Source organism: Sciurus carolinensis, chromosome 14 (assembly GCF_902686445.1).
Source record: "Sciurus carolinensis chromosome 14, mSciCar1.2, whole genome shotgun sequence".
NCBI classification, from domain to species: domain Eukaryota; kingdom Metazoa; phylum Chordata; class Mammalia; order Rodentia; family Sciuridae; genus Sciurus; species Sciurus carolinensis.
Window position 1 is genome coordinate 63,734,947 of NC_062226.1, and position 26,068 is coordinate 63,761,014.

General features: G+C 37.0%; 1 protein-coding gene across 3 annotated transcripts in view; it reads right to left on the reverse strand.

Moving 5' to 3' along the window:
• Il33 (interleukin 33) overlaps positions 1-23,709 on the reverse strand; it is a 41,219-nt gene extending 17,510 nt beyond the window's left edge. For all 3 annotated transcript variants that reach the window (XM_047524848.1, XM_047524847.1, XM_047524845.1), the window contains exon 1: positions 23,668-23,709. The gene's annotated coding sequence lies outside the window, so the exon portion shown is untranslated. The remainder of the gene's footprint in view (positions 1-23,667) is intronic.
• Between the last annotated feature and the right edge of the window lie 2,359 nt (positions 23,710-26,068).

The following is a 26,068-nucleotide window of genomic DNA, read 5'->3' on the forward strand; positions in this document are numbered from 1 at the left end:
AGTGCCATTTCTCTTTAGATTTTGTTAGTGACATGTTTTGCCCATAAATATGTTTTCAGATATTACATGAAAATTTAATCAATGTTCTTTTAGAACTTCTGGGTTTTATGTCTTGCTTCAAGAGATCTTTCCTCCTTCAAGATTATAACAAATTTATTTATGCTATTTTCTAAAATTTTACACTTCATCTTTGGTTGATTCACTATTACTTTCATTATAAATATAACTTAAGGATTTATTCCTCAAATGCTTCTCACAACCATATTTGCAATCTAGTCAGACAAATTGAAGTTTTACTGCATGTTGTGTTGGGGTCAGTATGGAAAGGGCTGCAAATGCAGTAAGGAGTTTGAATTTTATCCAATAAACAACATAAAACCAAGTGAGAAAGATCATTTTGTGAATATATTTTATGGCTGTGGAAGCTCTATCCAAAGAAAGAAAAGAAGGAGAAGAAAGGAAAGAAGATCAGACAGGTGGCCAATTAAAATAGCCTGGGCAAAATGCAGTGAGGACAGTTAGGACGATGTTAGTTGGACTAATAAGAAGGTGCTGAAGGTGAATGAGTGCTGCAGGCACTTCATAGAGTCCTTGGTGTGAGAAAGGGCTTCATAGGTCCTAGTTCCAATTCCACTGAGTCACCCAGCTGCTCAACGGTTTAAGTCAGGATTAGAACCTAAATTTCCCTCCTGGCTCAGGGATGTGTCCACTACAGTGTCTCCACAGCTCTTTTTGGATGAGGATGTACCAGCTATGGACTGTGTAAAAGGGAAGTGGAGGGAAGTGAAGGTGGTGCCAGTGGTTTATCATAGGTGACTCAGGTGGGGAGTTCACTGGTAGAGACAGGAAGTGAGTTAGATATGGGTCAGATAAAGTTTGAGGTACTTGAAACAACTATAAGGAAATTTCAGCAGGGAGCTGGAACCGAATGAATGTGGATTCATTCTTCATTTGGAAGCATGATAGTTGCAGGTGTGGGAACAAATGAGATTGGCTTGGCTAAGTGTGGAGCAGGAAGAGAAAACTGTGGAGAGATGGAACACTGGGGATCTTACATTTAAAGGGTAAGAGAAGAAAAAGAGTCAGTAAAGTAAACCAGAAGGAGAAGCAGAGAAATGAAGAGACTCAGGGAGAACACTGTCCCAAAACAACAGAAATAACTGGCAACAAGTAACTATAGAAATCCAGCTGGAGATTAGAGACCTTGCAGAGAGTGGTATAGCTATGATGGGAATCACAAAGCAACTACAGTGGACTGCCCAGGTAGGAGAAGGAGGAAGTGAGACTTTTTCAAGAAGTGTACTAATGAAGAAAAAAAAAAAAAAAGAAAAGAATGGTATCTCGAAAGAGTAGTGTGGAGCAGGGAAGGTGCTGCTTACTAGCTAGAGATCTTAGGAAAGTTATTTGATGTTTCTAAAGCCACAGTTTCATACATATTTAATGCAATTTTTATAAAAAACTTCAATGACTTTTTTCATAGAAATAGAAAAAGCAGTCATGAAATTCATTTGGAAAAATAAGAGGCCCAGAATAGCCAAAGCAACCTTAGCAAGAAAAATGATGTGGGAGGCATCACAATACTAGACTTAAATTATACTGCAGAGCTATAGTAACAAAAATGGCATGGTATTGGCACAAAAACAGACACTAAGACCAATGGAACAGAACAGAAGACACAGAGGCATACCAACATAAATACAGTTATTGCATACTAGACAACGTTGCCATTAACATACATTGGACAAAAGATAGCCTCTTCAACAAATGGTGCTGGGAAAACTGGAAATCCATAAGTAGTAGAATGAAATTGAACCTCTATCTCTCACCCTGCACAAAACTCCACTCAAACTAGGATCAAGGACCTAGGCATTAGACTAGAGACACTCTGGAAGAAGAAAAAGTAGGACCAACTCTCCACCATGTTGGCTTAGGAACTGACTTCCTCAATAAGACTCCTAAAGCACAAGAAGTAAAATCAAGAACCAATAAAGGGGATGGTATCAAACTAAAAATCTTCACAACACAGGAAACAATCAAGAATGTGAACAGAGAGCCTACAGAATAGGAGAAAATCTTTACCACCAACATCTCAGATAAAGCATTAATCTCCAGGGTATATAAAGAACTCAGAAAACCTAACACCAAAAAGAAACCAAATAACCCAATCAATAATGATCTAAGGAACCGAATAGGCACTTCACAGAAAAAGAATATAAATGGTCAAAAAATATATGAAAAAATGTTCAACATCTCTAGCAGTTAGAGAAATGCGAATTAAAACTACACTGCGATTCCATCTCACTCTAGTCAGAATGGCAATTTTCAAGACAGAAGAAACAATAAATGTTGGACAGAATGTCAGGAAAAAGGTTCATTATACATTGCTGCTAGGACTGCCAAATTGGTGCAACTACTATGGAAAGCAGTATGGAGATTCCTTAGAAAACTTGAAATGGAACCACCATTTGACCCAGTTATTCCACTCCTTCGATTATACCCAAAGGACTTACAAATCAGCATACTACAGTGATGCAGCCATTTCAATGTTTTATAGCAGTTCAAATTACATTAGCTAAGCTATGGAACCCAACCTAGGTGCCTTTCTACAGATGAATGGATATAGAAATGTGGTATACATACACAATGGAATATTACCCAGCCATAAAGAAGAATGAAATTATTGCATTGCTGGTAAATGAATGGAACTGGAGAAAATCATACTAAGTGAAATAAGCCAGTGGCAAAAAACCAAAGGTGTGGAGAGCAGTGACTTGGACCATGGGTTTTGACTGCCTCAGAGCTGAGGCTGCACTTTTCCTGGGAACTTTCTGTGCAATGGAGCAAGATAAGATTGCCCAAGTGGTATGGTAATGCCCGCCTGAGAAAGTTCTGTGCAAAGGTACAGAACAATAACAGTCTTGACCTAGAGCTCAGACACCAGCTGCCAAAGGATAGAGATTCTGAGCATAACAAGATAATCATAATACCTCGGAAGTGCTGCAACCTTCAACCTGCCTGATTTGCAGAAGCTTTCCCACAAAAAAACCTTTGATGATGAAACCTGTATAATAAACATGCTGTGCTAGGTCTGAGTCACTGTTCTTCCATCAGAGATTGGTGTTCCCACGGTCCCAGTTTTCTCTTTGTAAATGTCTTGTGTGTTTTTCTTAATCCCCCATAGCCTCTTGGTGGTTTTTTAATGTTCAGCCACGCAGGTTGCCGCACAAAGGCAAGATGTTCTCTCCATATGTGGATGTTAACCACGGGAACATTAGAAGTTCATTGGACTAGACAAAGGAATGAAGGGAAAAGGTGGAGGGATGGGGAATAGAAAAACAGTAGAATGAATCAGACATATCTTTCCTATCCTTACATGTGAATACATGACCAATGTAACTCCACATCATATACAACCGCAATATGTGATCTTAATTGGAACAAGTTATATTTTATTCTATGTGTGTATAATGTCAAATACACTCTACTGTCATTTATATCTAGAAAGAACAAATAAAGAATAAAGCCACAGTTTCTTCATAAGAATAAATTTCCTCATAATTTAAGCTCATAAGGTTGTTGTGAGAATCAATAAGGTGTATTTTATGCACTTAGCATAGTAGAGAGCATATAGTAGAAACCCAATATATGTTTTTAAAATATTATTGTTATCATTATTGATGTTTTGTTGTGATGTGGAATTCTTAGGTATGTTTTAATGCAGAAAAGAGTCAACAAAAAGTGAGGAAAACCCTGTATGATAATCCTAGGAGGAGATAGAGAAGAACAGTAGTAAGAAGGGTCAGCTTTTTGAAGGAGGAGTCATCCTACTTCTGTAGAAGAGGAGGAAAAGTGAGAGAAGGGAGAAAAATATGAATTTTTAAGGTCTAGGACATGAACCTGAGAATCTCATAAAATGAACATCTATCTTTTTAGTAATGTAAATTGTGAAAGGGTCATAGAGATGAACATAAAAAAATCATTGATTTGAATTTTTGAGAATAAGTGGGAAAAAGTCTAAAACAGCTCCTTGAAGGATATAAGAAATTAATCACCTAAAGAATAGGGAATTATTGTTCATAGGTACAGAATTTCAGTTTTGAAAGAGGGAAAAAAAGTTCTGGAAGTAGGTGGTAGAGACACTTGCAAAACAATCTGAATGTGCTAAATGCCATGGAACTATATACTTTAAAATGGAAAATTTTATGTTATGTGCTTTTTCACAATTAAAAAGTGATTTAAAACACAGAAGCAGAAGAAATCGAAATGGAAGTTTATGTGTAATAGGGGAATTCCAAAATTTCCAGCTTAGTCACAGAGATGTTCTGGTGATAGTGGTGGTCAGATGAGATTTCTGAGCCAGCTGTTGAAGAGTGTTAGAGTCATGAAAGCAGTCATAGAAGTTGTCCAAAGTGACAAGAGCACAGGCAATGATGAATGGAAAAGGAGACATTTCCCTCAATTGACAATGACAAAATATGTGTGATATAATCCTTTTCAAAGTTGCAGATACGTACAGTTGCCTCTTTGACTGGAGAAGTCTTCCAGAAACTTTTATTCAACAAGTACTGAAGCCCATTTTATGCCAGGGACTAGGTATTTCATTAGCATTAACATTATCTCCTACATTTTGTTGTTGTTCAGAGATGAATGGCCAACTAATGAATTTCTATTTAAGATATTGTTCTTGACAGATTAAAATGTCAGATTTCCTCCCTAATTTAAATGCATGTCATTTTTCTGAAACATTCTCCTCCCATACACATGCATACTTCTTACCCTCTCCCCTCCTGTGAGAAGGTACCTGAAAATTTCATTTCACTTTATCATATTAGCTACCTTTGAGCAACTCGAAAATAATTTTCACTCACTCACCTTTTATTTTTAGGCAATGTTCTTTGACTAGTAATTGCCCTCTTTTAAAATACTTATCTGCTTAAAAGTGTTAGGTTGTCTATTGAATTTTCTTTCCTTATTGTGAATACTTCAAAAACTTTTTTAAAAAATTTTAAAAATTTGTTCTAATTTGTTGTACATGATGGTAGAATGCATTTATACATTTTGATAGATCATACATAAACAAAAATGTTTAAAAATAAGTTCAATTTCCTGTGATGAGTCTTGTCATAAAATGCAGTTTGTAAGATTTTTTTAATTAAAATATATAATCATTATGGATAATTTGGTTGATACATAAAAGAGGAAGTTTACCCTATGATGCCCAAGAAAAGTAATTAAATGATTTGAACAACTGGCAATCATTGTGAGGATATCCTAACCTCAGTGTTGTCCTGAGGCCATTAACAGTGCTGAATTTGAATCCGTTTGTGGTAATGCACAGAGTACTGCATAACATAACAACGACAATAAATCAAACACTTAGTCTAATGTTAGGCTAGATACTGGAGATACGGCAGTGAACAAAGCAAAATATTTCTTAGTAATATAAATATGGTCATATAAATATTAGTGAACAATGATAAGTTGGGGCAGAAGACAAAGGAATAAAGTGATACTAAGGTAGTGTAGTCAGATAAGTTAACATTTAAGATGCATCCAAAAGATGCAAAGAACATGTGGAAGGGATGGGAAGAAGGTGATTTCTGAGCAGAGGAAACCCAGGGAAAGGTCCTGAGGTGGTCAGAACCTGCAGTGTTAGGGAACCAAGGGGGACGGGCTGGCTGGAGCAGTGGGCTATGGGGAAAGCTTAATGCAATGAGGTAGGAGATGGAAGGGAACAGAAGTTAGGTTAAGGCTGACTCTGGAGACCAGAGGAAGGAGCTTGGATTTATTTAAAGGGCAATGGGAAACCAAAAAAGGGTTTCATGTAACATGGATATGAATTTCTTTTTTAATTAGTGCTTTGGCTGCCACGTGAGGAACAACTGGAGGGCGATAAGAGGGAAGAAATGGACCAGCAAGGAGTTTGTCTTAGTTCAGACTCTTAATAATGGCACTGGTGGCGGTAACGATAGAGGCTACTGTGTTTCTGGTATCTTACATGGGCCAGATGCTTTATCTCTAATTGTCATTATGATCCTGAAGTTTAATATGATTGTCTCCCTTTTAGAGGCTCTTTTTTATTTTCTTTTTTGTTGGTGGTGCTGGAGATTGAACCCAGGGCCTTTTTCATGCTAGGCAACCAACTGAGCTATATCCCCAGCCCCTGACCTGTCTCCATTTTAGAAGTGAGGACTGGTTATGGGTTGCATGCCTGTAATCCCAGCTACTTGGGAGACTGAGGCCAGCTTGGACCAAGTTACCAAGACCCTGTCTAAAAAGAAAAAACAAAAGAAAAAATTTTAAAAAATGCAAAGGAAATAATGACCCAGAGAAATTGTCCTTGCAAAGGCCATATACATAATAAGACGCAAAGCCAGAATCTGATATCAAGTTCATTGGTTCTCTTTTATCTTATGGGAAGGACTAGTAGAATGGGGTGATTCCTAGGTCTTCAATTCATTCACGCTTGTTGAACTTTCGTGCCCTTGCATGTCTTAAGTTGAATAATACTTGGCATTTATAAAACAATTCTGTGCTTTCCATGTTTTTTTCTGGAGGCAATATTATCTGGCTCATTTTTATACACTGGCCCTATGTGCCCCAACAACTTTTATCACCTTATCTCTCCCTTCATATTCTCTACCTTGCAGATGACTAGACTTAGTTCCTCACATGCTTTCACATCTCCATGCCTTTGTTCAGACTGTTCTTCCTAGTGATGCTCTTCTTATTTGTCTGGGAAGCTTCGACCTAACTCTTGGAGCCCAGTTCAAATGTTTATTTCCCTAACAACCCAAAATGAAGTAGACTCTATTGCTTCCTCTTTTACTTGCTTATTGCTACCATAGGCCAACTCTGTTTGTATGTATGTCTGCTCCACTGGACTTCTAGCTTCTTGGGAACCAGGGTTGTGCCTTAGTTGTCTTTGTTTTTCCAGAAACTTTGCAGAGAAGGCACTTGATAAGTCATTCTGTAATTTGGATCAGTCATTGAAAAATCCCTATAAACCAAGTAAGTCAGGCATCATCCACTAAAATATGTAGGGACCCTGTTCAAATTTCAAAGATATACAGAGCAGTGAAGCTGGAACTTTGTGTTGGAGCTGTAAGAAATTGACACTACTCCACTATTGTTGATGTGCAGAAATGATGACTTTATAGGCTCAGCCTATCAGAACCCACATCTTCTTGTTCTTGGGTCATGCTTTTTTGAAAGCATTAAAAGAAGCTGACTTTCTGGCTGGCTTGTGACTGGCCCTATGTTCAATGCACATTGTTGTTTTATTTTCCACTCCCTTCTCATCCTTCTCACCATGCCATATACACTTGGGGAGGCCCAGCCTGTGTAGTAGATCAAGTCTTAAGTGATTTTTGAAGAAGCAGAACTAGAATGGCCTTCTTCCCTAAGCTTAGTAAACCTGGGTTTTCTCCCTCCCCTCAGATCCCTTTGGCTTTTGAAGTCTCCATTTCCCCATCTTAAAAAACAACTTCTGCTGGGGTTGTGACTCAGTGGCAGAGCACTTGCCTAGCACATGTGAGGTACTGGTTTGATTCTCAACTCCACATATAATAAATAAAATAAAGTTTCACTGCCAATTAAAAAAAAATTTAAAAAACCAACTCAACTAGAATTGAAGCCACCCAAATATTCCCATGGAAAACTTCCAGGAGTGAGCAGTTTTGTATTCAAAATTTATAAAGCAAGCAAGATGCTAGGCATTATGATAAGAGTCCATAGAAGAAAAAGGTAGCAAAAACCAACTGTAAAGACTTCATATATTAGGATAATCAGAAATGACATAAATATGACTGATTTTTAATATGTTAGTAGTGTTCTAAAAAAGATTGAAAAGACAAACAGGGAACCTAGAAATACAAAAAAAAAAATTGAAATCAAAACTCAATAGAGGGGGCTGGGGTTGTGGCTCAGCGGTAGAGCACTTGCCTAGCACATGTGAGGCACTGGGTACAATTCACAGCACCACATAAAAATAAATAAATAAAGGTATTTCATCCATATTATAACCAAAATTTTTTTAAAAAACTCAAACAGAGGGGCTGGGATTGGACTCTATGGTAAAGTGCTTGCCTAGCACATGTAAGACACTGGATCAATCCTCAGCACTACATAAAAATAAATAAACGTATCCATCTACAACTAAAAATATTAAGAAAAAAACTCAACAGAGAATTCCGAGCCTGCTGGGACAGGAGCTCCTGTTTCCTGCTTTCTATCGAAGCATTAAAAATTCTTTTTCTTCCTTTTCCTCAAAACCATATCCTCATTAGATTGGTGTTGGGGACAAGGACCAAGATTTGGTAATAAATTGCTGACCAAGAAGGGACCAAGAGCATCTCCTGTCTCTGTTTTTTCGGGATAGGTCTGGCACTCTGGGCAAACCCCCTTCCTTGCCAAGGATGCAAGTGGGCTGGTGAGCTTGTGAGGACCATCCGCTAGAGATTAGGAGATAGGGGAGCTTGCCTTGGGCTGACAAGGAGCTGTTACTGTGGAAGGACTGAGGGCCCATCCCAGCAACTGCCAAAGCTCCTTTTGCTTCAGGGAACTCTCACCATCTCTTCTTGAACTGTACAGGTTTTCTCCATCAATCAATCAATCTACGTTGAGAAAAAGGAAACTGAATGCAGTCAAGTTGTGACACAACTGGCCATTTGCATGATCCCTGCCCTGTGTATGCCTTTAGTCACCTGCCCGCTGAAACCATGGGCTTCTACTCTGATGCTAAATACCCTTAACTGTCCATGCTTCATCTGATAGAGAACAAGAACTTCAGGTCACTTCCCACCTTTGCCATTTCTCAGCAGAAAGCAGCTTGGAGATGTCATTGCCCATTTTTCCTTAGAAATGCAATGTAAAAATTGACAGTGGAGACGTGTAACAGTGGTCTACTTTACACCTTGAAATAAAGTCCTTGCTGCTCTGCTACTGTGAATTATTCAAATGGACATATATCTTTCTCTTCCTCTCTCCCCTTCCCTAATCTGGAGTGGGTGGAGAACAGGATTACCTTTCTTCCCTGCCACATTCAGAGTTATTTGCACACACCTATCACAGGAATGAAGTAATTCAGACTTCTCAGAAGGCACCAGAAAATCTAAAAATGACCACTCTCAAACTAACAACTATAACTCCAAACAAGAACACCTGGAATGTAACCTTTGAATCACCTCTTTAAAAGACTCCTGTTCCCCATGATGGGAAGAATCAACCCTTTGGGACAGGAGACCCTGTGTTTCACCTTTGCTAGCAAAGCAACAACCTTCTTTTTCCTTTTAAAAACCAAAAACAAAACCCAAATCCCCTCCCCCGCAAATCTCAATGAATCAGTGAAGCAGCATATTTACATGGGTGAAGAGAGTTGGTGAATGAAAAACACATCTGTATCCAGATACACAGAGATGGAAAAGAAGATAGGAAAATTTAGAGGGTAAGAATGAGACAATCTAGTGTATATTTGGAATTATAGAAGGAGACAATAGAATAGAGAAAGAACTATATTTGAAGATATAATGGCTGGGAATGTTCCAGAATCTTCAAAAGATGCAGATATAAGAATACCAATGAATCCCAAGCAGGAAAAAGAGCAAACGGAGAAGGAAAAAGGAAAGACAGAAGGAGGTAGGGAGGGAGTCCACATTTTGATACATTAATTATGAAACTTAAGAACATTAAAGAAAAGATTATAATTTCATTCACTGAGGACAATGAATCAGTCTATTGAGATGAATAAATACAGTTTTGATTGGGCTATGGAGGGATGCATGCAGTCTTACAGTAGCTTCAGAACCTGTGAAATTAATTACAGATATTTGCAGAACCAGTGAAGCATCTCTGCCAACCAGTGAAGCATCTCTGCCGTCCATTGAGCACTATTAAAAACTGCAGAGATAGGCTCAAATTCTTATTTTACAGTTGAGGAAAGTGATGCTCAGAGCTAGTACTTGATGCTCAGAGCTAGAATGGGTACTTGGGGGAGCCAGCACCAGATCTTGGGCCTTCCAACTCACAGAGCAATAGTGTGACTGCTATTCCCTCTACCCTGCTGTTGTTTCTTTAAAGTATTAAACGACAGCATAAAAAAAGTGTGAGGAAAAGTAGTTTCATTTTATCAGAGAACTTTTGAAGCTGTCTTTATGTCTCATGTATAAAAATTAATCACTTTTTATATATTGTCAGTACAGTGCCTCCTCTCCAGGAAAGAAAACTGCTCACTTTTTTGGATGGAGGGTAATGGGATACTGCCCTGATTTGTTTCCTTCTAGTCAGGAAGAAAGCATGAGACTTGAGTAAGAAAGAGTTTTAGAAAATGTGGTTTAAACTGAGTCACAGAAAAATATTTTGGCACAGCATTCTGTAGAAGGTGGCAGGGTAGGAAGAGGTGGAGAAATCTCACCATATACAAAGGCTATGATAAGAAAATCACAGGGGAAAAGCAGGTGCCAAGTCACTGTGTGTGTGTGTGTGTGTGTGTGTGTGTGTGTACGTGGGTGTGTGTACACACCCAAATCACTAGGTTATAAATCAGTTCACAAAACTAGGGGGAGATCTTATTTGTCTTGCTTTAGTTTATTGCTTTAGACCTTTATATGATTTTTTTTCTAAAAAAAGTTTACACCCTAGACCTGCAAAGGAAGGGTAGGGGATGTTGATATATTAAGTTCAATCACTGCTGTTTATTCATGAAAAGATATTATTGTGTTTATACACATGTATGTATGAAAAATTATTTGTGTATATATATGCATATATGTGTATATATGTACATATACATACCAACAGGTTTGAGAACATCTGCATTTGGCAATAATACAGTCAAAACAGATTGATTAACTGAAGATGTCAGACTCTGGGAAAAGTACCCAGATCTCAAAATCAGAAGTGCTGTGCATAATTTAGTATTTAATAATTCCAGATCCTGACAAGGATGGCTATCAACTGATTGCTCTTTAAGAAAAGCATGAGATTTTCAGACAGCAAAGTTTTGGATTTTGAAGTTTATCTTCAAAGAAGAATGCAAACTAACTGTCTGTCTGTCTATCTATCTATCTATCTATCTATCTATCTATCTATCTATTTGCAGTACAGGGGATTGAACCCAGAGACACTCTACCACTAAGCTACATCCCCAGCCCTTTTTATTTTTGAGACAAGATCTCCTTAAGTTGCCCAGGCTGGCCTCAAACTTGTGATCCACCTGCCTCAGCCTCCAGAGTCTCTAAGATTATGGGCAAGAGCTGCCACACTTGACTCTGCTATATAGCTCTTTAAATTGATTTACTTGTAGAGAAGCAGGCTGATTTGCATATGCACATTTCTCAAACATAAAACATTAAGAAGAAGAAATTTATGTCATAGTTCACAGATATTTAGACCCAGTGAAAGTTGTTCCTAACTTTCATTCATGGTACATAGAGATGCCAATAAATACTTGAAATGTATCCTGCAAGCCATTAAAATTAATTTGAAGGTAAGTTTAGAAAACAACAAAGAATAACAAGAGGAGTGTCTAAAAGAATGAGGCAGATATTTATGGAAATGAGTAAAGAAGAATTCTAATCTCTACAATTTAGGTCCAAAAGAAGGAACCTTAAAATACCAGTTTGCAATAGCAAAACTTTGCATTGGTAGAAGTTAAATGTACCAACTTCATTTAAAAATAAAATTAAAAAAAATAGTTTTCTCTTCAATAATGGAAAACATCTGCTGTTTGTAAAGCATTTGCTAGTTACATTTTAAAAACTAAAGACAAGTTTCAGAAGTACAACCGAACATTTTATTCTCAAGCTCCTGAACCCCAACCAGAAGATAAAGATTGCCCTTCTGAACCCTTCCAAACTCATTCTATGACGCTAATATAGCCATGATACCTAAACCAGACGAGACACATTGAGGAAAGAAAATTTCAGACCAATATCCTTAATGAACATAGATACAAAGATTCTCACAAAATTTTAGCAAATCACATACAAAAACACATTAAAAGTGTACCATGATCAAGTGGGTTTTATCCCAGGAATGTAAGGTTGGTTCAACACCTGGAAATCAATAAATGTCATTCACCATATCAACAGACTTAAAGACAAGAATCACTTGGTTATTTCAATAGATGCAGAAAAAGCATTTAATAAAATACAGCACCCCTTCAAGCTCAAAACGCTAGAAAAAATAGGGATAGTAGGAACATTCCTCAACATTGTAAAGGCTATCTATGCTAAGCCCATGGCCAATATCATTCTAAAAGGAGAAAAACTGAAAGCATTCCCCCTAAAAACTGGAACAAGGCAGGGATGCCCTTTTTCACCATTTCTATTCAACAGGGTCCTTGAAACTCTAACCAGAGCAATTAGACAGACCAAAGAAATAAAAGGGATACGAATAGGAAGAGAAGAATTCAAACTATCCCTATTTGTCGATGACATGATTCTGTATTTAGAGGATCCGAAAACTCCACTAGAAAACTTTTAGAACTAATAAATGAATTCAGCAAAGTAGCAGGATATAAAATCATGCTCATAAATCTAATGTATTTTGTTCATAAGTGATGAATCCTGAGAAAGAGAATATAGGAGAACTACCCAATTCACAATAGCCTTAAAAAAAAAAAAACTTGGGAATCAATCTAACAAAAGAGCTGAAAGACCTCTACAATGAGAACTACAGAACACTAAAGAAAGAAATTAAAGAAAACCTTAGAAGATGGAAAGATCTCCCATGTTCTTGGATAGGCAGAATTAATATTGTCAAAATGGCCATACTACCAAAAGTGCTATACAGATTCAATGCAATTCCAATTAAAATCCCAATGACATACCTCACAGAAATAGAGCAAGCAATCATGAAATTCATTTGGAAAAATAAGAGACCCAGAATAGCTAAAGCAATCCTTAGCAGGAAGAGTGAATCAGGGGGTATTGCAAAACCAGAACTTCAACTATACTACAGAGCAATAGTAACAAAAACGGCATGGTATTGGCACCAAAATAGATGGGTAGATCAATGGTACAGAATAAAGGACACAAAGACAAACCCAAATAAATACAGTTTTCTCATACTAGACAAATGGAGAAAAGATAGCCTCTTCAACAAATGGTGCTGGGAAAACAGGAAATCCATATGCAACAGAATTAAACTAAACCCCTATCTCTCACTCTGTACAAAACTCAACTCAAAATGGATCAAGGTCCTCAGAATCAGATCAGAGATCCTGCACCTTACAGAAGAAAAAGTAGGTCCAAATCTTCAACATGTCAGCTTAGGATCAGACTTCCTTAACAGGACTCCCAAAGCACAAGAAATAAAAACAGGAATCAATAATTGGGGTGGATTCAAACTAAAAAGCTTTTTCTCAGCAAAGGATACTATCAACAATGTGAAGAGAGAGCCTATGGAGTGGGAGAAAATCTTTGCCATGCATACTTCAGAAAGAGCACTAATCTCCAGAATATATAAATAACTCAAAGAACTCTTCATCAAGAATACAAATAAACCCAATCAACAAATGGGCTAAGGAAATGAACAGACACTTCACAGAAGAAGATCTACAAGCAATTAACAGATATATGAAAAAATGTTCAACATCTCTAGTAATAAGAGAAATGCAAATCAAAACTACCCTAAGATTACATCTTACCCCAACTAGAATGGTGATTATCAAAAATACAGGCAACAATAGGTGTTGGAGAGGATGTGGGGAAAAAGGTACACTCATACATTGCTGGTGAGGTTGCAAATTAGTGCAGCCACTCTGGAAAGCAGTGTGGAGATTCCCTAGAAAACTTGGAATGGAACCACCATTTGACCCAGCTATCCCCTCCTTTGCCTATACCCAAAGGTCTTAAAATCAGTATACTACAGTGATGTAGCCACATCAATGTTCATTGCTGCTCAATTCACAATAGCTAGATGTGGAACCAACATAGATGCCCTTCAATAGATGAATGGATGAAGAAACTGTGGTATATATATACAATGGAATATTGCTCAGCCATAAAGAATAATAAAATTATGGCATTTACAGGCAAATGGATGAAATTAGAGAATATCATGCTAAGTGAGATAAGCCAATCTCAAAAAACCAAAGGGCGAATGATCTCGCTGATAAGTGGATGATGATACATAATGGGGGGTGAGAGGGAGGCAAGAATGGAGGAAGGAGGGACTATATAGAAGAAAAAGAGGGGTGGGAGGGGTGGGGGCAAGGAAAAATAACAGAATGAGTCAAACATCATTGCCCTATATAAATGTATGATTACACAAATGGTATGCCTCTACTTCATGTACAACCAGAGAAACAAGTTGTATTCCATTTGTTTACAATAAAAAAGAAAAAAAAAAAAAAGAAAACTCATGAAACTAGTTTAAAAAAAAATTGCCCTTCTACTGAAACCAAAACAAACACACAAAAAACTAACTAGCTAAAGTAATCAGTCAGTCAATCAATCAGCTTTAGCTTTTGGGTATCAAATGTACGACCCCTTTATGGTCTGGTTTATGAAATGCTGTGATAAATTAAAGCAAATAATTGTATAATTGTATGTCTTTTGAACAATGTTATAATTTTAAAAATTCATTAGGGTAGATTATTATTAGTTCATAATTATTCAATAGTAACAACTCCATTTTCTTAAGATATATTTATTCAAAAGTCTATAAAAACTCTTTTTTATATGCACTTGAAAAGTGAATCCTTTATGAATTTTTTCTACTCTAGTAGAATATTTTAAAAAGTACTCCAGACCATTTATTTTCTGAAACACAAATATGATTTGTTTTATTAACATTTCTTTCCTAAGTAATGTTGCTCTGCAGTTAGAATAAAACAAAGGAGTCCCTCAGCTCCAAAATTATAATCCTATAGAAGATATTTTTTTCTAGCTAGTTAACTCAAGTTTGGGGAAAAAATACAGGTTGTCCCAGACTGACAGATGTATTTCTGGGTAAGGTAAGAAAGTAAAATGACCCAGGATGTGGCTCAGTGGTAGAGTGCTTGCCTAGCATGTGTGAGACCCTGCATTCCATCCCATCTCAGTACCATAAAACAAACAACATCAATAACAACAACAAAACCCAGAAAATGCATGCATCCTATTAGAATCCTATAAGAGTGACTAAAATGAGAAAGACAAAAGTTACCAAGTATTGGCAAAGATTGGTGACAAGTGAAATTCTTATACTGACTTATGAAAGTGAAAATCCCTACCACCACTTTGGAAACTAACATGGCAGTTTCTGTGGAAGCTGAACAAATACATTTTTTTGCTTAGCAATTCCACTTGAAGCTATATACCCAACAGAAAGGCATAAAAATATTCACCAAAAGACATGCAGTGGAATGTTTCTAGCAGTTGTAGTCCTATATCTTTACTCTGGAAATAACACAAATGTCCGATTACATTATAATGGATAAATTGTAATATATTCATTAAGAGGCATAAGAATTTAAAAGCAACAGTTATGTGCAACCACACAGATGTATCTCAGAAATTTAATGTTGAGCAAAAGAGGCAGGACACCAAAGGGTGTATAATGTATGAACTCATTTACATATAGTTCAAAACCTACAGGCAAATGTAATGGCATGCATTGCCTAAGAATGGGGATATGTTCTGAGAAATGCATAGTAATGGCTATCCTTAAGATAGAGAGCAGTTATTAGAAGGAGGCATGAGAGACTTCTGGGGTTCTCTACTCTTCTAATTTCTTCGTATGGTTACCTTGGTATGTTCAATTTGTGATAATTCATTATGCTATACAATTTGTGCAATTTGTGTAACTTTCTGCATGTATATTATATGTCAGTAAACTTTGCAATTTTTTTAAGTTAAGGGAAAGGTGGGGGGTATCAGTGGATTCTAAAATATATAGATTCCACACTCTGAAGTGTGGTGATCAAAGAGAATCACTGACAGAATTAAATAAGAAAAATTAAATTGATTCTTAAGAGTTAAATTAAAGGCTGAATGTTTTCTCTGATATGCGGTTGAAATTCACAATAAGCAGGAAAGTCGATAGGGAAGAATAGAGTTACTTAAAATTGGATAGAGGGGAGTGAAGGGGGGACATGGGGGTAGAAAGGATAGTAGAATGAAACAGACATTGTTACCTTACATACATATATGACTGCATGACAGACGTGATCCTATAACACGTACAATCAGGAAAATGAGAAATTATACTCTTTATGTATTATATATTAATGCATAAATGCATTCTACTATCATGTATAACTAACTAGAACAAATTTTAAAAAAACAAAAGAAGAGTTAAATACTTTAAAAACACTTCTAAAAATAATCAAAGGAATTTCAACATCCGTGTTAGGAAATGGTCAGACATTAAATAAACACATTCCTCTTTTTCCTTAGCACTAAATACATGCTTCTGATATGCTTGACTTAATGCTGTTTTCTGTTCAGAAAAACTGAACATTAATGAGCTAAAAGGGATATTTGAGGCATTTTGAAGACTAAGGCTGAATCCTCAGATTAACTTTACTTCCTCCCCTCCCCCAGTACTGGGAATTGAACCCAAGAGTATTTTACCACTGAGTTACATTCCTAGCCCTTTTAATTTTTTATTTTGAGACAGGATCTCACTAAGTTGCTGTGGATGGCTTTGAAACCCTCCTGCTGATGCAACCTCCAAGTATCTTGGATCTCAAACTGATGAGTTCAGCTGTGCTTTTCAAGGGTGGGCAAGAAGTCTTTAAAAAAAAAAAAGATTGGAATTCTGCAGGAGTTAGATGGTGATGAGAGCTACTGAGTCTGAACGTTGTTTCAGAGCTATAAATCTCTTTTCTTTCCCCAAAGAAGAAATAAAGATATGTGAAACATATGCCATTCATATCAATTTTATTTCTACTTGTCAACAAAAGGTGTAGAAGTGGACATGTGACCAGACCTGGTCACTGAGACAGAAGGGGAGGTCGCCTGGGACTTCTGGGAAGTCTTTCCTCCTTGAAATAAAAGGCATGTGAGAAGTAAGTTTTTTTGGCCCTTGAGAGGATATAATGCTCATGAGCCCTGAGGATGGCAGAGCAAAAGGGTGGGAAGAACCAGGGTCCTTAAAGATGTGCTTGATTCTTTGTGTCAACTCTGGGACAACCCACCTCTAAACTTTTGTTAAGTAAGCAACAAGTGATATTATGTTTGTGTGTATGTTGTGTGTGTGTGTGTGTGTGTGTGTATGTTAGTGTTACTCAGGATTGAACCCAAGGGTAATCTCATTCTGAGCTTCATCCCCAGCCCTTTTTATATTTTATTTTATTTACTTTTTTTTAAATTGACAAACTTGGTAGTTTTAGTGTTTGTGAAAAACAGTTCCTTATTTTGGTCTCAGCAAAACTTCATTTCTTTCCAAAAGCCATCTCACATTTCTGACAATAAAGAGGGTAAGCTTTTACTGGTACGAAGGCTACAGTTACTGCTGTCAACTTCTACAGGATTTTTCTTATGTGTTTGGGATATGCTTATTGAATGGTGACAGAAACACTCATGTATCAGTACAGACTATTAAAGATTCTATAAAGCTTTGTATATTTCACAACACCTGACTGCTACACCTTCACAAGTTAGCTGGCATAGTCAAAATGAGAGTCCCTCCCAAAATCCGGTATTTAGCTGATAGGCTCCATGGGCTAGGTTAGTTGTGTAAGACTGTTCCTTTCTTAATTGTTTTTGTCAATGCAACACCAGCTATTAAATGTTTTAAAAATTACAAGTGGATAGACCATGTAATTTTCTTTCACAACTAAATGGGTTTCCATAATATACAGTGTGTGTATTAGATAATTTTATTTCACTATTATAAGACATTAAATAATTAAGAGTATACAGGCTTTAGTGGAAAACCTTTATATTGTTTCAGTGCACAGATTATGAGAGTTCCTGGCCACTGGTTTGAATAAACTAAGACTCAATCCATATCATTCCCATATAGTTTAATCAGAGCTACATTGTGCAAAATACAATTTGAAGGCCTAAAAAACTCAACCACTATGCTATGACTAATCTTTTTCCTCCACTTTCCTGTTTCATGGGCTGCTCTATCTGTTCCCCAAATTGGTGTCTTCATTATCTTTTTTGTAGAATTCTTAGTAGGTTTAGTCTTGGTTACCTGGAGACTGAACTTGAAGTGAAAACTACTAAAATGAAAAGACTGTTGAACACCTCTCTTCTTAAAGACTAAAAAATATATATTTTTCTAACTGTCACATCAGAATGCAAATTACTTTAATGCTACTATATTTGGGTCTGCTCACATGGACTGGACAGTACTGGGGAGAAGTCCTGCTTGATGAAGTGAAGGTAAAATAATTAGACAGCCAGATATAAGCATTACCTATCATAAACTAGGCATGGTATGCTCAAAACTGTAAAGCAGTTAATACTCCTGTATTATTAGCATCCAATTTATTATATTAAGTGACAACCAAATAATGAAAATTATGATTGTTTTCATAAAACACACTCTTGAATAAGTCAGTACAGAAAAAATATGCATCCTCTTTAATAAAACATTATTCTATATATCCAATCAGATGTGAATCGTTTTCCTTATGAAAGAAAAAATAAGAAGCTGAGGATTGTCATGAAATTACATCTTTACCACATGCACCTCAGAGAAAGCATTGATCTCTAGGATACATAAAGAACTCAAAAAACTTGACACCAAAAAAACAAAAAACCCAATCAGTAAACGGGTTAAAGAACTGAACAGACACTTTACAGGAGAAGATATATGATCAATCAACAAATATATGAAAAAATGTTCAACATCTCTAGCAATTAGAGAAATGCAAATCAAAATTATTTTAAGATTTCATCTCACTCCAATTGGAATGGTAATTATCAAGAATACAAGCAAGGATGTTGGCAAGGATGTGGGGGAAAAAGTATACTCATACATTGCTGGTGGGAATGCAAATTGCTGCAACCATATGGAAAGTAGTATGGAGATTCCTCAGAAAACTTGGAATGGAACCACCATTTGGCCCAGTTATCCCACTCCTCATTTTATACCCAAAGGACTCAAAATCAGTATACTGCAGTGATGCAGCTACACCAATGTTTATAGCAGCTCAATTCACAATAGCTAAAATATGGAACCAACCTAGATGCCCTTCAACAGATGAATGGATAAAGAAAATGTGAGATATGGATAAAGAAAATGTGAAAATGTGTATGTACCACAGGATACACACACACACACACACACACACGTATGTATGCATTATGGAATATTACTCAGCTTTAAAGAAGAATGTAGTTCTGACATTTGCTGCTAAATGGATGGAGTTAGAGAATATCATGCTAAGTGAAATAAGCCAAACCCAAAAAAACCAAAAACCGAATGTTTTCTCTTATATGTGGTTGCTAGTTCACAAGAAGTCGGAGGGATAGGGAAGAATAGAGTTACTTTAGATTAGGTAGAGGGGAGTGAAAGGAGGGCAACGGGTATGGGGGAAGGAATGATAATAGAGTGAAACAGAAATTATTACCTCATGTACATATATGACTGCATGACCAATGTGATCCTACAATATGTAAAATCAGAAAAATGAGAGATTACACTTCATTTATGTGTGATCTATCAAAATGTATAAATGCATTCTACAACAAATTCTGTCATGTACAACAAATTAGAACAAATAAAAAAATGAATTAAAAAAATTACATCAGAAGGAATGTAACTTTTCCTAAGGTTGAAACTTTCTAAAGAGACTAGCATGACTTATTACTCAAGAACACCTAATACTAGTATTAATAATTTATCAATATAAAGCAGTTATACTATTTTTTCTTTTTCTTTCTTTTTACAGACTGCATTTTGAGTCATTGTACACAAATGGGATACAACTTTTCATTTCCGTGGTTGTATGTGACGTAAATTCATGTACACCATTCGTGTAATCATACGTGTACATAAGGTAATGATGTCTGTCTCATTTCACCATCTTTCATGCCCCCCACCCCTCCCTCCTCTCATTTCATGGAGGAACTTTGGTATACTCACCATTGATGAGGTATTTTTTAAATTTTTTTTAGTTGTAGATGGACACAATACCTTTTATTTTATTTATTTATTTTTATGTGGTGTTGAGGATGGAACCCAGGGCCTCACACATGCCAGGCAATCACTCTACCACTGAGCCACACCTCCAGCCCCAATGATATACTGTTGAATAGGATTGGTAAAGAATGTAGATAATTAGTAGTATGTGTGGCCAGGTCTGGGGGTTACACACCCATAATCCCAGTGACTCTGGCAGCTGAGAGGCAGGTTCAGGGACAGCCTTGACTACTTAATGATACCCCATCTCAAAATTTAAAAAAATAGAAAAGACTGGGGAATGTAATTCAGTAGTAGAGCACCCTTGTGTTCACTCCCCAGTACTGCACACACACACACACACACACACACACACACACAAATACAACATCAGGAAGGAGAAATTTTGGAAATTATAAATTCAGGTTTGAGAAAATTCATGTTTGGGTATAAAAAAGCTCCCAAAAGACAAGTGGAGAAAAGTTTATAATCTCTTCTTTAAAAAGAAAACAATCTGCTTAAGTAGTATTTCTTAAACAACTGACAGTGTTAAGCCAGTAGGCTAAGAAGTTAGAATGCTTGAGATTTCAGTCCAGCAGACACAAAACTATGAATTTCTGTTAAACTTTTAAAGAAAATATTGAGACTTTGTTAGGAACTCCATGGGAAATAGTGAGCAAAACATTCTTATGATTACATTTTTAGTGCATTGTTATAATACAACATTGGTGGGGAAATTCTTCACGATTCTTTAATTTATGAGGTGTTAACAAATGGAGGCAAATTAGATATACTTAAAATTTAAATTAGTTTATTTAAAAGTAAAGCACCAAAAGAAAAAAGAAGAAAGAAAGAAAGAAAGAAAGAAAGAAAGAAAGAAAGAAAGAAAGAAAAGAAGGAGAAAGAAAAGAAAAAAAGAAAGCACCAAACCAAGTTTGTGGGTGGACCCTTCCTGGTTCATAGTAATGAGAACAGCAAAAGAAGTTACATAAGAGAAAGGTGGCTCGCAGCAGCCCTTTTCCTCAGGTCACAGTGACCATAGCCCTGAAAAAGTAAGTTGAAAGTTTTAATGTTTTCTAACTATTATTTTTTGCTTTTGAAAATGGTGGAAACTCTGAATCAAGAAATGGCTTTCCAAAGTGGATTAGAGACATACTCATACTAAATGAAGTAGTTTAGAATTATTCTTATTTCTTAGTCCTTCTTCCTATAGTGGGACTTGGACCTGGATTTTAATCTTTGACTTGAAATTGACTAACTTTGTCAATTTGTACAATCTTTTCAAATCCCACTTTCTTAATTTCATAAATGGAGAAGATAATATTTATTTCACTGAAGTGCTGTGAAGATTAAAAGGGATAATATGGTCAGTGATTGATGTTACCTTTCATCACCCCTTCTAACTTGTAGTACCCATCACAACACCTCTCTTTGGTAGGGTTGTTTTTGTTGTTTGTTTCTTTTTTTTTTTCATATATTATCCAAAATGGGAAAACAAAAACAAAACAAAAAACAAATAAAAAACCTTGGGCTCAGGAAAGTTAAATTATACAGCAAGTCAATGACAGATAATGGATCTGAGGCCTGTCTGTCCCTAAAAGTCTGTTTGTACTATTATGTTGTATCACATTCTTTATTTAAAAATATAAACAAAACAAAAAAATCTTCTTATGTATAGCATAATTTAGCAATAATAACAAAAAGCAACATATGCCAGGAGTCTGCTGCTAGAGGGAACTGCCTCAAATTTCCAGTTGTCCCTTAATTCTCCCTTAATGAACTTTGCTTGTCACTCAACGGTAGTGCTTGCCTAGCATGCCAAAGGCCTGGGTTTAGTCCCTAAGCCCTGCAAAACAAAATTCTTTTACATTCAGATGTCAGCCCCAGAGAATCTGGAGGGAAAAACAGAGATTAGAAGTTCTACCATAATTTCCTGGAGTCCTCGAACCAAGCATCCTTTTGTATTGCCATTGACAACTTTAAACTTTCTTTTTATTATCCAACAGTTAAAATTTTGGCCTTGATATTTCTAAATATCCCTTCCGCAAACTGGAATACAAAGAAGGGAACTTCTGGCACTCTTGATATCCACAGTGTTTGCCAAAATCAAAATATATCTCAAAAGATATATTAATTTTGATTTTGGCAGTACACTCACATAAAATTAAAAAAAAAAAAAAACCCTCATGCTATCAGACTTACTGGCATAAATACTCCAGACATATATTTTTTCTTCTCGTAATAATTTAATTCTTTGACAGAGCTGAACTTTTCACAATTGAAGATCATGCACATTCCAAGAAGTCAGTTGCAAGCTGTTTCTTTAACCCTTGGCAGTCCCTGGTCAGAAGTGGCAGCTCCCATTTCTCATCTCTTCCCTTACTTTCAGCCCTGATTATTTCAGCCCCTAAGTGAAAGTTTGCCTCAGAATTCTTTCCTCTATAAATGGGAAGGGGAAAAAGGTGTATTCTGGCTATGGATATTATAAGTCAAACAGTGATGACAAAGAGTTAAACATTTAGGTTGTTGCGAAAACCAGTTCCAAAGTCACCGAAGATGGAATGAAGATCTAGAAACCTTACAGAGAAGAATGGAGAAAATGTGAGGAAAGGGAGTCTCGTGCTGAGTTCTTGTGTGTTTGGAGGATAGTCTCCACCTATGTGATTTAGTTCAAGAACCCCAAACTAAGAAAAAGAGATTCTTACATTTTCTGAATGCACAGCTATACATCTAGGAGGAATTAAAAATAGGAGCATTAAGTATTTGAAAGACAAATGTGAGAATTAATAGGTAGGGATGTTGGGAACAATGTTGGACCACAGTGGCATATAAGAATGATTCAAGTTGAAGAAGCATAGTGCAGAGGAACAAGTAAGAGTCAGGAAGTTCCAGCCACAAGTAAGCTTGGATAATTCACTCTTAAGTCTCTAGCTTGTGCAACAGCCAGATTCTGGTTGGATTTTGTGCCGTTTTCTTTACTTAAAAAAATATCAGAGACTATTCGCTTATGGAAAGATAAGGTAGAGAAGAGGTAAGGAGTTGAGAAGGAAAAAAAAAAAAAAAAAAAAAAAAGCCAGGAGACCAACTTTAAGGAATACAAAAAAAAAAAAAAAAAAAACCAATCTTGAAAAGAAAGTCTCTAAATGAAGAATAGTAGCAAAATTGATGAGTTTTTGAATTTATCCATTTTGGTTGTCAATTATTTGTTTTTTCACGAATGGTTTTTTAATTCTTCTGTTTTTCCTCTTTTACTAAAAACTACTTGTAAACAAGTGCTGATAGTTTTGCCTTGATTAAGCATTAGCAGTGTTATCAACTTTATAAAGTTGAATTGGTGGGACAGGGAAATTTACTATAAACACTATTATAATCTTTTTAGGTAATTTATTAATAATTTTACAAATAACCCAAAAGAAAGCCAATGGAATTATAATTTAATAGCAATTGTTGTTATCAAATTTTATTTCTATTAGCAATAATAATAACAAATCAGCCTAATAATTTATTTTGCCAAAATAAAAAATAGGTCTTCTATGACTTATAAGATCTTCCTTTGCAAAACCTGGCTAAAAATCTCCCACAATTTGGTTTCAGTCTTACCTTGTGATTTTGTTTCGATTTCTCCCCTGAACAGCTGCAGCCTTTTCTCTGCTGCTCAGAGAGCCTACAGACTCTTTTTATTACCCACAGTTTGGCAGAGAACCAAGTGGCCTTGAAGGGAGAGTTGGGCGGATGGAATTTTAGCTAGTTTTAATTACATCTAAGAGCCAATAAATTTACAAAACTGTCAACATCTTAGATCCACTCCTTTTCCCTTCTCCTCTGTCTTCAGTTTACATTTTAACCAACAAGGATTGATTTTATGGATTTTTTTTACATCTAACTCACATCAGAATTGCCTCGTGTTCAATTCTTCTCTCCTTCATCTCCAAGTCCCAACTCTTCCTATGCTACCACCTTGTATATCTTAGTTCCTCAAGGCTAAAACTTCCAAGTTTAAATCTAAAACTTCACCTCCCATACTGTATACATTGAAATTCTTTTGCCTTTTATATTTTCACTTTTGACCATTGGCTTCTTAATTTGCAGTCTTCACTAAGAGGTCAATTCCCCTGGTGTTGGGCTTCCTTGAGAAGTCAAGAAAGGGGTCTGGCATACCCAGGGATCCAAAAGCCTCCAATATCCAGTTATCCCCAGAAAACCTCTGAGTTGCCTTATGGTCTGGGGTAGAGGGTATCATCCTATAGGGACAATCTTTTTCCCCTAGACTGCAGGTTCTTTGAGACAAATAATCCGAGATATTGAACCTGTGGTTGGCGTAGTTGGGTTTTCTTTTTTGAGTCCTTATACCTTCTATTGGCTAGGTAATTCAGTAGTTCCGTAGTGGCCATTTGACATTCCTATTGGTGGTAGCTCATAGGAGGATGTCATCCACATATTGGAGGACAGTTACAGATGACCTGTCCTTGAATTCTGCTAGGTCCTTGGCAAGGACCTGCCCAAACAGAGGTAACACTGTCCAGGTTAATTAAAATCCACTACCTGGCTCCTCAAAAGCAAGATATTGTGATTTATTATCTAGGGGTATACAGAAAAAGGCATCCTTCAAATCTAATATAGCAAACCAAGCAGTGGCAGCCGGGATCTCAGATAAAAACGTGTAAGGGTTGGGCACCACAGGGTGAAGGGGTTGGCTGCTTCGTTGATTATCCTAAGGTCTTGGACTAGGCACCATTCTCCATTTGTTTTTTGGACTCTTAAAATGGATATATTTCAGTAGCTACTGCAAGGCACTAAGAGTCCCTGTTGCTTTAGGTTTTGAATGACCTCTAATAACTTGGCGCAGGGGGATACTGTTTCTGGTCTGGGAAGATGGGGCGGGGGGGGGCCTTCAAAGTTATTGGAACCGTACTCTTTGCTTGCCCACTTTTGCCCTTGGTGGCCCATACTTCAGGGTTTATATCACATTCTAATAGAGATAGACATAATGGACCCTAGTGTGGGAAACCATCCTTATCTGGCAGAATCAGACTAGGCTGAGCCATGTGACACAGCGGCCTGGCTTCTGGGAACTGCTGGGAAGTATGTGGCACTGCATGGGAGTGGTTCCCTGTCTCCTTCTGGAATTTTCCCCCTAAGAGGTTGGCTCCCCTAACTCCACCCGATTCTGTCCATCAAAGAAGAAGCTCCTTTGGTCCTTGCCCCTTTTACCTGTCTGTCTATAAATTAAAGAGAGTTGGGTGACTCATTGTTGTAAAGAGGTCAGAGTTGGTATGGCCTGGACCTGTCACACTCCCTCTCATAAAAAGAGCATTGGCTCTTGTGTGTTTATTGAATAGATAAATTTTGGGGGTAACAGATAGAAAAAGCGTCAACATCCTCCCTCCGGCAGTCAGCCCATTCCTCCTCCATGTGGGACGTGGCAGAGAGGACCCTGACACTCTGGGGTCCCAAATTTATGGTGATGGAAGCCTGAAGTTTGAGAATATATCTCTTCCCAGTAAAGGAGTAGGGCACTCTGGGACTATCAGGAATGTATGAGAAAACATCACCCCGTCCCATTCACAGCTTAACGGGCAAATAAAGTATCTAGTGTTATGTCATCCAGACACCCCTTGTACTGTCACAGTATCAGAGGAGAGGGGTCCAGGGTAAGAGATGAGTATGGAAAAACTGGTGCCAATGTCTAGAAGGAAATTGATCTTTTAGCTATCTACTGAGAAGCATACCCAGGGTTCATGCATGGTAATGGGAGTCATGAGAGCCATTAAGGTTGACCCTGGAACTCTTCGGGCCTGACTGGGGGAATCTGGGCCCCTGAGCTTGCACATCTGGGGACATTCATTCCTCCAGTGATTGCCTCGACAGATAGGACAGGACCTTGGTGGGATTTGCTTAACTGTTGTCATTCCTGTTGGTAATGTCTCCCCTTTCCACAGCGGAAATAAGTTCCCTTTGTGATTCGATATCCATTCCATTTACCTCCTTTAACACTCTGGAA